The sequence below is a fragment of the Myotis lucifugus genome, unplaced genomic scaffold, assembly GCF_000147115.1.
Source record: "Myotis lucifugus unplaced genomic scaffold, Myoluc2.0 scaffold_5, whole genome shotgun sequence".
Taxonomy (NCBI): domain Eukaryota; kingdom Metazoa; phylum Chordata; class Mammalia; order Chiroptera; family Vespertilionidae; genus Myotis; species Myotis lucifugus.
In genome coordinates, this window is record NW_005871053.1 from 2,611,304 (window position 1) to 2,625,766 (window position 14,463).

The 14,463-nt window shown below is 39.5% G+C and overlaps 1 long non-coding RNA gene across 3 annotated transcripts in view; it reads left to right on the forward strand.

The window, feature by feature from the left end:
* Positions 1-14,463, forward strand: part of LOC102428742 — a 115,680-nt gene that overhangs the window by 53,187 nt on the left and 48,030 nt on the right. For all 3 annotated transcript variants that reach the window (XR_002826347.1, XR_001351005.2, XR_002826346.1), the window contains exon 4: positions 3,768-3,854. This is a non-coding gene — a long non-coding RNA (uncharacterized LOC102428742). The remainder of the gene's footprint in view (positions 1-3,767; positions 3,855-14,463) is intronic.

Consider the following 14,463-nt stretch of genomic DNA (forward strand, 5'->3'; position numbering starts at 1 on the left):
GCCAAGGTTAACCAAGAGTGTATGTATATTGTGGTATTTGCCTTCAACAACTCTTTTGTTTTCTCCTTTTATCATCCAGATCTCCCTAAAATGTGTCAACTTTGTCTTGCTATCATTAATGGGCAATTCTTAGGTAATATTTTTAAAGATACAGCCTTTTGAAGGCATTGTCTTCGTACAAAGCACTCTCTATGGTGGGAATTTGAAACAGTGTTGTGAACGGTTGAAGGCGATGTATTTGGTTAGACCTTCTGGCACCTTCAAATCACACTCTCAACAGCTGTGTACACTTTTCATGGGTAGAACTGGCTGGGATCATTTCACAAGTGTTTCTTCAGCTCTTGTGCCGACTCTTCCATGTGCCAGCTCTGACTTCAGGCAGATTTGTTAAACATTTTGTGTCTCAGTTCCCTTATCTGTCAAATGAAGCTAATATTTACGTCATAAGGGTTCACTCAGATCACATAGGTGAAGCTTCTTAAAACAGTGCCCAGCAGATGGTAAATGCACAAAGCTTAGCTATATTATTAGCATTGTTGTTGACTGTAGTGTTCCTGAATTAAATAACTTTCAGGGTTCTTTTCAGACTTAGGATTTCCAAAATCCAATATAATCCTTATATAACAATGTAAAGTAATGTAAACAAAGCCTCTTGAGGTACATAACAGAAAATGTTCTTTCTTTTTGTATAGATTAATCTTCATCTACCATCTAGTACATCTAATATTTAGAGCTTTTATATGCCCTTTTACTAACAAAAATGTGCAATTATTTTTTAAAAGTGGGAAATTTATCTTTCTGAAAAATGCACTCATGTTAAACACATTGACTTAAGCAATTTAACCAAAGGCATAGAGAAACAGAAATTCTGCAAGAATTTCTTTTATTATAAGACATTTTGTTATGTGCAACGTAATTATTAAAAGATTCACAGCCCTAACCGGTTTGGCTCAGTGGATAGAGCATCAGCCTGCGGACTCAAGGGTCCCAGGTTTGATTCTGGTCAAGGGCATGTACCTTGGTTGCGGGCATATCCCCAGTAGGGGGTGTGCAGGAGGCAGCTGATCGATGTTTCTCTCTCATTGATGTTTCTAACTCTCTATCCCTCTCCCTTCCTCTCTGTAAAAATATCAATAAAATATATATTTAAAAGATTCACAAGCCTTTCTTCTCATATCCTTAAAATGTATGGACTCGTTGCTTCAGCTTTTGGTATCCATTTGGATGTATTTTTAACCAGCAGCTGCAAACCCTAATATTTGAGAGGAAATGCATGCTTTGAGTATTCGTTGTAAACACAGTCCAGCCAGAATGGGCCATAAAGACTCCATCTGATCCTTTCCAGCTTAAAAGGCAAGTTTAACCTTTGGTCTCAGCCAAATCCATTATGCAGCTCCCTCAATCAAAATACCACACCCTCTCTCTGCTAGGAAAGAATTTTAAATTATTAGTAAGAGGCCAAATGAACCAGTCTTCAGAGGGATTAGATTCAGCTACTCAGGTAGATATTTATTATTATCTGCTTAGTACATGGCAGTGCCTCCCTTGTTCTTTATTTCCGACAGTTTTTTGTGTGTTTTTTTTTGCCTCAGTATCTTAAAATAGCAAATTTTGGTACAAGGAAATTAACCTATGAAATCTGCAAAAAAATGAAAGGACTTGCCGAAACCGGTTTGGCTCAGTGGATAGACAGTCGGCCTGCGGACTGAAAGGTCCCAGGTTCGATTCCGGTCAAGGGCATGTACCTGGGTTGCGGGCACATCCCCAGTAGGAGATGTGCAGGAGGCAGCTGATCGATGTTTCTCTCTCATCTATGTTTCTAACTCTCTATCTCTCTCCCTTCCTCTCTGTAAAAAATCAATAAAATATATTTTAAAAAAAATGAAAGGACAGTATTTGTTTAAAAGCATCGAACTCTGGAGTCTGTAACAGAAATACTCTGGGAAACATCAATCTAGTGTCTCTTCACAGAAGACTGGGCGTAATGTGAGAGCAACGCTGTACAAACTACTGGGAAATGTGGATTCCTCGCCACAAATTCTGCAACAGTCTAAGTCACAGACGCATTTTCCTTCCATAACTCTGAAGGTTTTCAAAGTTCAGTGCTGCCAACTTGAACAGTTGAAAATGTATATGGCATTTATAAGTAACTTTAGGGTACCTTTATTTCTAATTCAAATATAACGTTGAAAATGATTCATCTTGGGAAAATTAGAATTTAAATAAAAATAAAATCAGTGCTGTTAAACAAAAATACATAGACATCACAGATAATTCTTTCACAGTTTATAAATTTGGAAACCAGTTATCAAGTCTCATAAGACACAAGTGGATGAGGAGTGTGAAAAATGGTTCTTATGGATATACTTAATGATGAAATATTTCACAAAATAAAGTATTTTATAAGCATTGAATAAAGATAAACCAATTTAGCAGGTGATAATAGTCAAAATATAGTAGAGCCAAACCAAATATTTCTAAGTCTCTGTATTTGGAGCTAAGAAAAAAAATGAGTACAATTTATTGGATACCCATCAGAAGGCTGCTGTTACTATGATCTAGGATTGTAATGTTTAAGCCTCACATTAAGAAAGAACTGACGTAGGGCCCTAACTGGTTTGGCTCAGTGGATAGAGCATTGGCTTGCGGACTGAAGGGTCCCAGGTTCAATTCTGGTCAAGGGCATGTACCTTGGTTGTGGGGACATCTCCAGTAGGGGGTGTGCAGGAGGCAGCTGATTGATGTTTCTCTCTCATCGATGTTTCTAACTCTCTCTCCCTTCCTCTCTGTAAAAAAATCAATAAAATATATTAAGAAAGAAAGAAAGAACTGACCTAGGAAGTGTTTAAACATGCAGATTCTTGGACCCCAATCCCAGCAATCCTGATGGAGTTGAGTGAGGCCAAGGAATCTGCATTTTAGTAGGTTCCTAGCACTGACACAGGCAAGCTCAGGTCCACTGTTGAGACCTGCTGAGAAACACAGGTATCTGGTCTCTGCTTCCCTGGCAGGAGGGACACATGGATTATTGAAAGAGGGGGAAGGTAGTCAAAAGGAAGAAATGTGATTGGTGATGAGGAGAAACAGGAAAATACAGTTCAGCTTCCCCGGGTCAGAGAACTGGATGGACAAGAGTGGTGAACAAATCTTGAGAGACAAGCAGATGTAGACATACCTATAATGGCTTCTCATTTTATACTTACAATGCCATTTAATGTAATGGCATAAAAGCCAAAGTTCTTATAATAGACTTCCAGACTGGCCACCTCTTACTTCTCATTTCTCACTACTCTGCCCTTGACTGACTCCACTTTGGCCTGCTGTTACTTAAAACATGGCATCCTCCTCTACTTCCTTCACATCTTTCCTTAAATGTCATCTTTTCAAGAGCCCTTCTCTGACCATCCTATCCGAAATCACAATCCCTGCCCAACCCCACTGACACTCCCTAGTCTCTTCCTGCCTTAATTTTCTCCTTATCATTTATCACCACATTCTATATTTATAAATATTGGTCCTCTTCTGTCTCCTCCCACTGGACTGCAAACTCCATGATGGCAGGGATTTTGGTGTTTTGTTTTCTGGAACATCCCCAGCATTTAGAATGTTACCTGGCACATTGTAGCTACTATACAGAATCAAAAAGGGTCCCCATTAGAAAGTATGATAATGTTAACATTCCGAGACAGAAAGAACTTTATTCAGCACTGAAGTAGAGAAAAAATGTATTTAGAAATTTAGTTTTTAATTCTTCTGTGCTCTTCCAGGAAAAAAGAAAAATAAGCTGAAGTATGGGAATCTTTTCAACTGTTACAACGCTTCAAAGAATATTTGTTTTCCATTCTTCCACAAAGGTAAGCATAGGTGGTTATTGTTTAACTCTATCAAAAGCTAATAATTGTGTCACTTTAGCCTTAGGGAAATGAAAAACAGGAAACATTTTATTGAAGTGCCTAGATTCATAAGTAATATTTTAAAAGGTTATTTGAAGGGTGTTAGAATTGCTTTCAAGCAGACTTGTGTTAAGGTAATATACAAATCTATTTCTTTTTTCAGAAAGCATTGAAAAACCCAGAACTTAAACAAAACCATTATATAAATAATCCTTAAGCAATGGAAATTATTATTCTAATTAATAATGCCAAGATTACTGCATTATATCACTGAATGTATTTTTTCCAAATGGCCCAACATATAATGTTAAAAATAGAAATGACCTGCCCGTCTGGCGTGACTCAGTGGTTGAGCATCGACCTGTGAACCAGGAGGTCACGGTTCAATTCTGGTCAAGGACACATGCCCGGGATGTGGGCTCAATCCCCAGTTGAGAGTGTGCAGGAGGCAGCCAATCAATGATTCTCTCTCATCATTGGTGTTTCTATCTCTCTCTTCCTCTCCCTTCCTCTCTGAAATCAATAAAAATATTTTTAAAAAGGAAGAAATGACCTTACCAGTTCATTTAAAAAGGAAGGAAAGGCCTTGCACACCTCAAAATCTTTCTTTCACTCCTTCTCCAACTCTTGTTTCCTAGGAAAGTCCATTTTTATTTGTATATTACACTGGACTTTCCTCCCATAATAATGTGAAAATACCTCTGTTATTTGCAGTGACATCATTATGGCCTGCTGGCTTTCCAACTCTTTCACCTAGTGGACAGCTGAATCTTGTTCAAAGGACAGACCTCTGACATTGGGTGGGAACAAGTGCTGGAAGGGGTACGAAAGTATGGTTGAAATGGGAACAGAATGGGGAGCAGGAAGTGGGAAATGTTTCTGACTTTCTGCTTTGTTCTATGTATAGGAGACAAGTGACTGTCTCAAAGTAACATAAATCTCCAAATGTTTCCTCATATTCCATTCCTGTTCCATTCCAACATATTCAACATTCAATATCCCTTCATCAAATACATTAGCCACAGCAAATAACCATCACACCCACACTATGTTTCTAACAAGTTTCTCTATACACCCTTACCAAAATATTCTCTCTTCCTCTCCATCAGTCTCTTTACCTTTCTCACCTTTTCTCCTCCTTCCTTTCTCCCCTCCCTCCTCCTTTCACACACACACACACACACACACACACACACACTACTTATCAAAAATATATGCTCACTCTTATCTGACTTAACTGTGCAGCTATTCTGTGCCAAGCACAGATAAGTGGATTACTTATGTTATCCCATTTAACCCTTAAGCCAACTCTAGATGGTGAATATTTTTTATCTCCATGTTACAAAGGAGAAAAATAAGCCACAGAAAAGTTAAGTAAACTTAGTGACCAGAGAGGCTATAACAGATCTGACTGACTCCAAAATCTGTGCTTTTAACCACCACATATACGGCCTCTCCTCAACCCCTATCATGTCCAACAAATGATTGTACTTGAAAAGTTCCCTGACTTTTGGGTGAAAAATAATCACATAAATTAGAATGCCTGACACATGTACTATTTAAGGCCTTCTGAATGTTTTTTTTTCAGTCCAATTAATACTTTTGGCTATTTATAAAATACCATGAAGTATTTTAAGGACAAAAGAAACATTTTCATGCAGTCTTATGTAATGATGTGCCATTTAGACCTAATCCTTTTAGCCCAAAGATGGAAGACTGACACTCTCAACATAACTCATTGTGTTCTTTTGTGCTGCCATAACAAAGTATTTAAAGGATGGAATTCTGGGGGGCAGATGGACTTCTTGGCAGAAATTGTTTTGTTTCAAAGAATTCAAACAAGATGCCTGACATTTCTCAGAAGTTATTTCCACTTATAAATATGGTAACTTGTTAAGTGGGGATGCTAAGGAACAATAACCAATGTTTTTAAGGTTTGTTTTTTTATCTTGCTTATGATATGTAAGAAGGGCATTTACTGAATCTAATCCTAGCTCAAAGTCTAGGTAGTTGGCCTTGGTATATAATATTCCTATAGCTCCTCCCATCCACATGAAGAATTTCTCTGTATTTTTGGCACAAGATAATAAAAACACTCTACTCTGTACACAAAATAACATGGAACAGAAAAAGATGTTCAGCTGTATATCTGTGTTGCTCCCTGGAATAAAGAACTGGGAGAGCATCCATAGTTCTTCCAGATCACTTGCTTGCCAGATGTTTCTTGTGACTGCTATAAGGTTATCATAACTCTACATGCTTTTGGAGTATGGGAACCTGACTGTTATTCAAAAATTCAAATAAAAATTCTGATAATTATGAATTTCCCTTGGGCCTAGAATATTCAAAAAATGAAAAGGACCAAAAAAATATACACGAGGTCAGCCCTTTGCTTTTAGACAAATGAGTGCTTACTTCACCCCAAGTAGCCAATAGTGTCTCTTCTCTTCTTGAAGGTCCCAGGAATAAAGACCTCAATGTTGTCTCACTAGTTGTAGTATCACCCACATAATTCCTTTCCTTTCTTTGCCAAAATCCATGATTTCAACAAACACTTATAGAGCACCCTTTGCGTTTCTGGCATTACCATAAGGGGTGATGATACAAGAGAAAGCAAGACAGCAAGGCCCCTTGTGGGTTTTTAAAAATGGCTGCAAACTTCTTAGACTTTCCTCACATTGAGAGGTGGGTATACATTCCCTCACTTTGAATCTGCATGGGTTTGTAACTACTTTGACTACTAGAGTACAATTGATGTTATGTGACCTCTGAGGCCAAATCACAAAAGGTGATAACAGCTTTCACCCTGCTTATGAGAACACTGACTTTTGGGGTCCTGAGTTGCCATGTAAGAAATCCAACTATCCAAAGTCACCAAGATGTTGAGGAAGCTATGTCATACGTAGGGGCCATCTCTGTATGTTCTGGCCGACAGCTGAGCTGGGCTCCCAGTGGACAGCTAGCATCAACTGCTAGCCATGAGAGTGAGCCTTCTTGGACATCCAGCCTAGTCGAGCCTTCAAATGTCTGTAGTCCTTCAGGTGGGATCTGTTCACCTGAGCCCTGCCCCAAATTACTGTCATACAAAATCATGAGCAAAACAGAATGAGTGTTATTTTTTACTGAACGATTTTAGGTGAATTTGCTATGTAGCAGGAGTAATATTTTGTTACCCGAAAGTAGATATTACCACGACCATTGAGCTGCAATGTAGCTATCAGTGAAGGCTTGAAGGAGGGTAAGAGAAATGTTATTGGGGGCTAGAAGATAGAATAAGATGTTGGATATATAGTGGTGGAAAGTTTAGGAAAATCATCACCTGCAGAAAATAGAAATGTCTCTATGGATGAATTGATCTGGCTAAGGATATTTCTAGCCTAATTGCTTTTAGCTGCATGTCATAAAATGAAGATAAAAAGATAGGAGCTAAAGAAGAAATTAGAGACTGTAATCTAGTGTACAGTTACTAGGTGAGCAGCCTCTACTGACATTCCACTTCCAAGCAGAATGTAGAACAAATAAGAATGGCCCTTGTTTGAAAATAAGATTCGAAAGACTCTCAAAAGCAAGAAGGAGCCTTAGGTCAAAGGTCAAATCCAGGGTGCTGTCAGGAAAAGGTAAATATGAAGGGTAAATATTTAGGGTAATGTTAGGTTAAATATGAAGGAAGATAAAGGGAATTTAGAGTAAATATAAAGCAAAGTGTGTGACTGCAGAACCCTTTTAAAGACATTGGAAGATTTAAGGTGATCATTTCAAAAAGCCTTCTATGGATATTCAGGATGTGCCTCGTAGACCTTCTATTTTCAATTGAACAATAGCCTTTATAAGAATCTTAAAGGAATAGATCCACAATAGTGTCATAGAGAATCCAAGGTAGAGATCTACTCTGATTTTCAGTTTGTGCAGAGAGACACACTGTTCAAGATTGAATATTTTAAGCAAAAAGCAAAACCATAAGCCAAAACCATCCAAGTCACAGGTGAGGGTTTTTTTTTTTTTAAGTTTACCTCAAGAGATTCTGAAATATAACATTCTCTTTGGAAGGGGAAGCACACATATGGCCATTGTGATTTTGCTGACCCAAGGCCCCTACCAAGCGCCATTTGTTGAGACAGAATCCCTCAGATGCAGGACATCTACTGTTGAAGCAGTTATCAGCAAGCATTGGAACCCTCAGTAGAGGCTGCTAACCTAGTAAGGGTACACTAGATAACATTCTCAGATAGTCTGATTTTACTGAACAGACAGGATTTTTGAGTTTGAAGAGAACATGCTGCATAGCAGTAGTGGCAGGTTGCAGAGGCAGAGATGTGAAGGAGATTGAAGTGTATGAGCTTGGCATTAATAGGTACACATGACCTCAGTCCTGTCAGAACTTCATCTTTGTGATGAAATACTTGACAGCATCGTAAAGCTCACCTGATAATGGTGGAGAGTTGCTGGGACTCGCACATCCATGCCCCCACCATGCACCAACAGGAAGCAGAAAAGTTCCCTGGAAAATGTGTTAATACTAGAGAGTCTTTTGCAATGAGCCAAATAACAAGGTGCTATTGAACAGTTTGGAAAATCAGATTCAGTTAAAGCATGTTATTACAAGAGTAAAATACAGTAGGGCATTATTCAAGATTTTTAATTCACAGGAGATCTAAATTGTCCTTCTTAGCAAAGCTTTAGTTAAGAAGAGAAAGAGAGAGGTGACAGATGTCTTTATGGAGCCCAACTAAATGACAGAGTTGAACTGGAGGCCTTATTTGAGACTTGGAGAGATATAGTTGATCATGCTGGTTTATCAGCTTTCCTAGTAAATCAACTTTTCTGCAAATAAGGTCACAGGAGTGGTCTCCAACCTCCATTTCTGATCTGAAACCCAGCAAAAGTGGGAGCTCTGGTGAGAGACTATGTCCATTAATTTGACTTTAGTGTATGATGTCTGATCTCAGAGCAGCTAGAACCAATCAAGTACAAACCACCTTTAGAACCTACTCATTTATGTGGTGTATATTCAATGCATTGGGTTGCCAGGTGAAAGGGAAGTACTTCCCACTCCTCTCCTTTTAAAATTTAGTTATAGAAAGATGAGTATTTTCTAGAAAACAACACTTGCTATGGGAGACTTTCCTTAGCCATCCAAAAATTAAGATCATAAAACAAGGAGGAACCAAGGAGACAAGTCATCCTTGCAAGCAAACTTGCCCAACAGATATTCTAGCTCCTTGGAGGAGGCAGAGATCATGCATGTCGGGTTGAAAAGAAGTTGATGCTCCTTCCTTGTACAGACGTACCTCGTTTGATTGAACTTCATTTTATTGCATTTCATCAAGGTTGCATTTTTTGCAAATTCAAGGCAAGACCCTCCACCAGTAAAAAAAAGATTGTGACTCGCTTAATTGCTATTCTCACTTTATTGTAGTAGTCTGGAACCAAACCTCAATACCTCGGAGATATGCCTATATGTAGAAGTCATTAACTCAGAAATAAGCCTTGATGCTGAAGGTGAAAGAAATAGAGGACAGTGGTTCTTATGGGTATACTTAATGATGGTTAAGTATATGATGATATTTTCTCAGGGTCATATTCTCTAATGCTGTGATCTTCAAGCTAGGAACAACAGTGTACTCCCGGGAAGCCATAGTCCAGGGAGATGTCTGCTGATGCAGGGAGACCCTGCCTGATGAGGCTGGGGCAGGGGCTGTGTTGACATGGGTGACTAGCACTGTGTGCGTGTGAGAAACTTTTCCAGTATCCAGGCAACAGGAGGCAGAAATAAATACCTCAGGTGCCAATTCAAATCCTCAAAGAGCAGATGGAGTTTGGGGGCTTAGAAGAGGAGTTCAAGGCTTGTGTGCTAAAAGTGAATTCCATCTTATCTTTTCACCCATACCTCAGGAACAGGATTTTTATAGAAGGTGAGCAAGAGACTGCATTTTTCCCTCTCAGGGATGCTGTATTTGATGCTGTCATATACTCTCCGGATCCCCTTTTAGAATTAAAATAGTCATTCTGCTCGTTGACCACCATTTTGGATGCTGATGAATCACATCTGTGTCCTTTAAAAAATGATCTTGGTTCAAGGCTTGTCCGCCTTGCCTCCATTCAAGACATCGCTAAAGGGCCACTCCACCTGCAGAGATCCTCATGGGTTGACTGTGGCTGTTCTTGTAATTACATCACAGATCAGCTTTGCTTCTCATGTGTCCCAAACAAGCGGCAATTTCCTTAACCAACTAACTTAAATATGAGACTAACTTGATATTAAAATGCTTTGCTAGCCGCTATGAAAATCAAAATTATGACATTGTTTCTGACTTGGAGGATATTTTAAATTATAGAAATGATAAATGACTCCAAAATATAATACTGTGTGGCCTAAGTATAAGGTGCTAAGGCATTCATTCATCAAATCTTAAGCATCTGTATGTGCTTTGTACAGCAGTATAAAGATCAGTAAGCTGTGTGTCCTGGCAGTAAGGATTTCAGTGTGTTCAGGGAAGGAAAGACCTGTTCTTGACAGGAGTTTTCTCATGGAGACTCAATTTGTTTGTTTAAGTGCTCACTTCCAAAAATAATTTATTTGAGTTGGTTTATAAGAAGTAATTAAGTATTTCATTGAGGGCTGGAATATGATGGGGTGGGAGGAAAATTGCAGATTGAAATAATAACGTGGAGGCAGTAAGTAGAACATTTTCTTACAACAGTTTCTGATAGGATCTTTTAAAGTTGTAGCCAGAGGAGAATATTTCACAGGCAAATGGAGTCCAGCGTGGAGAGAGGTCTGAAGACCAAGGTAAGGATTTCTGATTTTGAACAGTAGAAAGCATAATACCTTTTATAGTTTATCTCCTATATTTATTTAAAACCTTATTGTCTAGCTCACAATCCCTTTATCTCACATCCTGCCATTGTTTATCGGTGGTAATATCACAATCACTATTGTAACAATCTCATTTCATGGCTTTCTCCTTCATTCCACTTCACTTGAATCCATTCTTGACCATGTTTGTCATCTCTCTTTAAGAAATAATTAACTGTTGTTGTTTTAAAACAGTTTGGGGTGGTTTGTTAAACAACAGTGGATAACAGATATATTATTTGGACTCACACAATGGCCTCACTCAGGGGTGGCCTTGAAAGACAGCAGTGAGGGGCAGTCTCTCCCATTGGCAGAGGTTTGGGTAGGATGCATGATCATCTATTTTGTTTCAAAAGAGAAGTACATTGATATAAGCTTATATGTGGACTCTTTAGCAGTGATAAATGGTTGGGCTTATTGGTCAGGGGCTTGGAAGGAGACAAGTTAGAATGAGACAAAAGGTGTCTGAGGAGGAGACATGTGAATTGACACATAAACATAGGCATGAAGTGTGAATAGCTTTGATTTACATCATAATGCCCACTAGAAAGAATCTGCTATTGAAAGGGCACTAAATAACCACATAGAATAACGTAACCAATTGACAATAGACAGTCTTTGTCAAAAGTCACCCCAATGTTGCACAAAGGATTTGTTCGGGAGAAGGATTCAGGAACAGAAGTGTGCATGGGCCCGACAATATGACCCATCTCTCACCAAGGTGGACCTAGTACTGATGCTGCCAGTCATCTAATCTGCCAGCAGCAGGACTAATGCTGACCCTCTACTATGGCACCATCTCTTGAGCGGACCAATTAGACGAAGTTGATTACATTGTGTCCATTCCATCTTGGGAGACAGAAATTTATTTGGAGTGGCATTCTCTATGTGATTGGCTTTCCTACTCATTAGGCAGCACTATCATCCAAGAGCAGACACAATGTTTGATCTACCACCACATGATCCTACATAAATTGCATTGAATCAAGCAATGCGGTTTTATTGCAAACAAGGTGTGGCAGAAACCTGATCACAAGACTCACTGTTCCTATCACATAACCTACTACCCTGATTCTGCCAGCCTGATAGCATGATGGAATGGCTTTTTGAAGACACACCTAAGGTGGCAACTTGGATCTTATATTCTGCAAGAATATGGTGCACATCTTTATCCTCCAGGGTGAAGAGCACACCCTAAGTCATCAGCTATTATATGATGCTGTGTTCCCCAAGGGAGAATACATGGATCTGGTGTATCACAATCACCCACAACAGTGCCAGGCATATGTTTGTTTAATTCTGTCGTAAGCCCTTTCCAAGATTTTTTATTGCAATTCTCATATTTCTTTCCAATATATATAAAGAGCCAGGGTCCATAACATCCAAAATGACCAAAGGCTCGACCGAACACCGGAAGTCAGTCCTGCAGTCAGTGCTGGGTCGCCATGGCTGCTGCTCTGTGGGCTCCTCATCGACCCAGCACTGACTGCTGAGGGGGCTGCAATCAGGCCCAGAGAAAAAAGCAGGGTCTGATCACAGCCCCGGTGGCTGTCAGTGCTGGTCGGCGTGGCGGAAGTCAGTCCTGCAGTCAGTGAACATAGGGTCAATTAATATTAAGTGAACATAGGGTTCACTTTGAGAGGAGTTGAAAATATACAGTGTAGAGCAATTACTTATATTATTTCACATAAAACTCTTTTCAACTAAGATATTTTCCTTTATTTAAAATGTATCTTTATTGTTGAAAGTATTACAGATGTCCCTTTGTTTTAGTTTTTTTCCACCCCCCATTGATCTCCTCCACCCTGCACCCGCCCCTTCCAGGCCTTCGCCAGACTATTGTCTGTGTCCATGGGCTATTCCTATCTAATACATAAAAATCTAGAAAGATTCAGAGAAAATAAAATAAAAGATATGCCAGGTAAATATTGAACAGAAGAGCTGAAATTGCTGCATGAATACTGGATAGAAGCTTGAAGCCAAAACACAACTCATGAGATAAAGTTAGTCATTGTAACATAAAAAATGTTATGCCCTGACTGGTTTGGCTCAGTGGATAGAGCATCAGCCTGCAGACTGAAAGGTCCCAGGTTCAATTCCAGTCAAGGGTATGTACCTTGGTTGTGGGCACATCCCCAGTAGGGGGTGTGCAGGAGGCAGCTGATTGATGTTTCTCTCTCATTGATGTTTCTAACTCTCTATTCCTCTCCCTTCCTCTCTGTAAAAAATCAATAAAATATATTTTTTTTAAAAAGATTCCTTTCACTAAAGAGATAAGATAGTTCCCAATATTTATACACATAATAGAATAGTGTGGGGGTTCAGAATGAGTCTCACCAAGATGTGTCTCAGAGGTATGCAGATTTTTGAGCTAAGGGCAATTTTAGCTTCAGGCTCAAGTGAAAATTTTGCCCCTCCCTTTAACTACCTAAAAAAAATTGAATTAGAGGCCTTGCCCATAATAAGACATTATCCTATATAATAAAGGCTAATATGCAAATTGACCAAACAGCAGAACGACTGGTCGCTATGACATGCACTGACCACCAGGGGGCAGATGCTCAAAGCAGGAGCTGTCCCCTGGTGGTCAGTGTGCTCCCACAGGAGGAGTGCTGCTCAGCCAAAAGATGGGCTCATGGCTGGCTAGCGCAACAGCGGTGGTGGGAGCCTCTCCCCGCCTCCGTGGCAGTGCTAAGGATGTCCGACTGATGGCTTAGGCCCGCTCCCTGGGAAGCGGGCCTAAGCCATCAATCGGACATCCCCTAAGGGCTCCCGGACTGCAAGAGGGTGCAGTCCGGGCTGAGGGGTCCCCCCCTCCGAGTGCACAAATTTTATGCACCAGGCCTCTAGTTTTAATGTAATTTCATAGATTTTTTTTTTGGCTTCTTAAGTCTGGTATTTATGTAATTAAATATGGAATTCATAATATGTACGGAGGTTGGCAGCATGTATGTCTATGTCCTGGAAATTTTATATCAATGTACACATGCATAGTTAATCTCAGGAAGGGATCTATATTCTGAAATGAGTTTGTGTCTCAAAAAATGTTTATTGACTGTGTTCATTGATTGTGTTCATAAGACAAATTAAAGGTTAAGGTGTGCCTGGGAACCGACTCCCTGTCTCTTACTCAGGGCCCCTGCAGAGCCCCTTCCTAACTGTGCAATTTTGAACATGTGATTTAACATCCTGAGCCTCTGTTTCCTGTATAAATTCGGGATGTTAATACTGACCTCATTGGTTCTTTGTGAGCACAAAAAGAAATACATGTCCAAGGCAAAACAGAATATGAAACTTAGTATTCAAATCACAGTTATTACAGTTGTTAATATTTGCAAAATCCTGTTTTTAAATCGGTTATTTAAAACTCAGTGGTTGCCATTTGCAATGTCATCCACACTGAATGAACTCTCAGACTATTTAAGAGAGCATGCAGAATATATTTAAAGTACATTCTACACCTCAATTGACTATGTAAAATTGTCCTAATAGAAGAGAATTGAATTCCCATGGGTGGGTGGAGTGGAATATCTCTATTCATTCACTTACTTGTTCACTGAACTTAAAATTTTCATCACTTTCTTTTTGAAAGGTACTGTAGTGCTGATTTCCTTCAGGAAAATATATAGTCAGAGTCGTGAAATCCTCTCACACAGAAGTGCTAAGTAGACCAGACACTCCCTGCCACCTTCCAGGTGGTTGCCTGTGGGCATC